Below are 1530 nucleotides of genomic sequence, written 5' to 3'. Positions count from 1 at the left end.
TAATTGAACATTTGAACAAAGAATTCTAGTCTCTTCCCAGAATTGATTGTCCTAGCTAATCACCTGTTAAGACCAATTAATCTCAGAATATTTTAAAATGTTGCAATAGTAATGTATTTTAGTATGTGATATAACAAGCTATTGACAAACTGCTATTGTTTTTTAGATTAATGAGAACATTTAAAATTTTTTATTTTTATTTTTTATTTTTTGACTACCTGTTATTTTAGTAAAACTGATGATGGTGGAAAACACCGAAACGTTTTTTTAAATTGATAAATGAACAATAAATAAATGACTGAAGAACCCAGGACTTGATTTTAATTTTGGAATAACAATTAGCATCACGGTTGCCTAGGACATCAGTTTCAGATATATTTACGCAATCATCAGGGTTTCAAGAGAGTAATGATTGTAACAAGTCATTCAGTTATTAATATCAAACAAAGACAAGCCACCACATAACTAGAATCAAATATAATTGATAAAGTACAGAATCCATGTTCTTTAACGCTAAATTTAAAAATCTAATTAACAAAAAAAACATGGTATCCTAGACATGATCGCTCATTCACCATAAATTTGTTTTGTTTTTTGTCATCAACAAGATAGCATCTTCTTCTTTTAGCCGTTTTTAGCGTCCAGGATTGAACATATGTCTCTCTTAGTTCTCTCCATATATATCCTTGCTGATCTCTAGCATTTCCTTCTTATTTCTGGTTTCCTGCTGCTTGGAGCCTTTTGAGGCCATTAATTATTTCCTACCGTTGTTCCCTCCCTCCGTAGGAATCTCACGTTTTTAATATTTTCTATTGCATTTTCTACTTCCATTATATAGTTTCCTTTCAAAGCCAATAGCAAATGATTATATTTGTCTTTGTCTAGTGCTTTCCCGATGTCCTCATACGGAATCAATGGCGTGTTATTGTTGCTGTTGCTTCTGGAGACTTTTAGGTATTAATTAGTTTCCTATTTTGAATATTAGTATACTCATTATTGTGCAGTTAAAATATTTATGTTGAGTTTAACATTTATAATTAGCAACTTTGCTAATTAATTGATAACTTTCGCCAGCCACGTTTTAAATGTTAAAGCATAAACTATGTACTTATTGGGGTCTGACATGGGTTTGGACATGTGTCTGATGTGGTTAATGGGAAAACGTTTTCCAACTTGACACGACTTTAATAACGCCGACCGGACACATGCTTGCATTAATTTGTTTTTGGCCGGAATGTACAAAAGTTTGCAATAAATTTGAAAACGAAGTCTTTCACTAAAATATAAATAAACTGTCGTCTTGGACATGAATTTAAATTGAAAATGTAGTTCTTGACAATCTTGTGAACATTGGCGGAACTATTCAGCATTCGAGTAAAAATATGCAGCCCAAAGCAAATTAATTACAACCGTAGCCAAGAGGATATTTACTGAAATAAATTCAACTTAAATGGATTTCAGAAGCAATGCGTATTTTCTCAGGGAAAGGATCTTAAATATTCGGTAGGTTTACTTTCACTTGAATAAATT

Source organism: Dendroctonus ponderosae, unplaced genomic scaffold, assembly GCF_020466585.1.
Source record: "Dendroctonus ponderosae isolate FM_Combo_2020 unplaced genomic scaffold, Dpon_F_20191213v2 Dpon_F_20191213_3, whole genome shotgun sequence".
Taxonomy (NCBI): domain Eukaryota; kingdom Metazoa; phylum Arthropoda; class Insecta; order Coleoptera; family Curculionidae; genus Dendroctonus; species Dendroctonus ponderosae.
The sequence above is the reverse complement of the archived record's forward strand: the minus strand, read 5'-3'. Positions refer to the sequence as shown.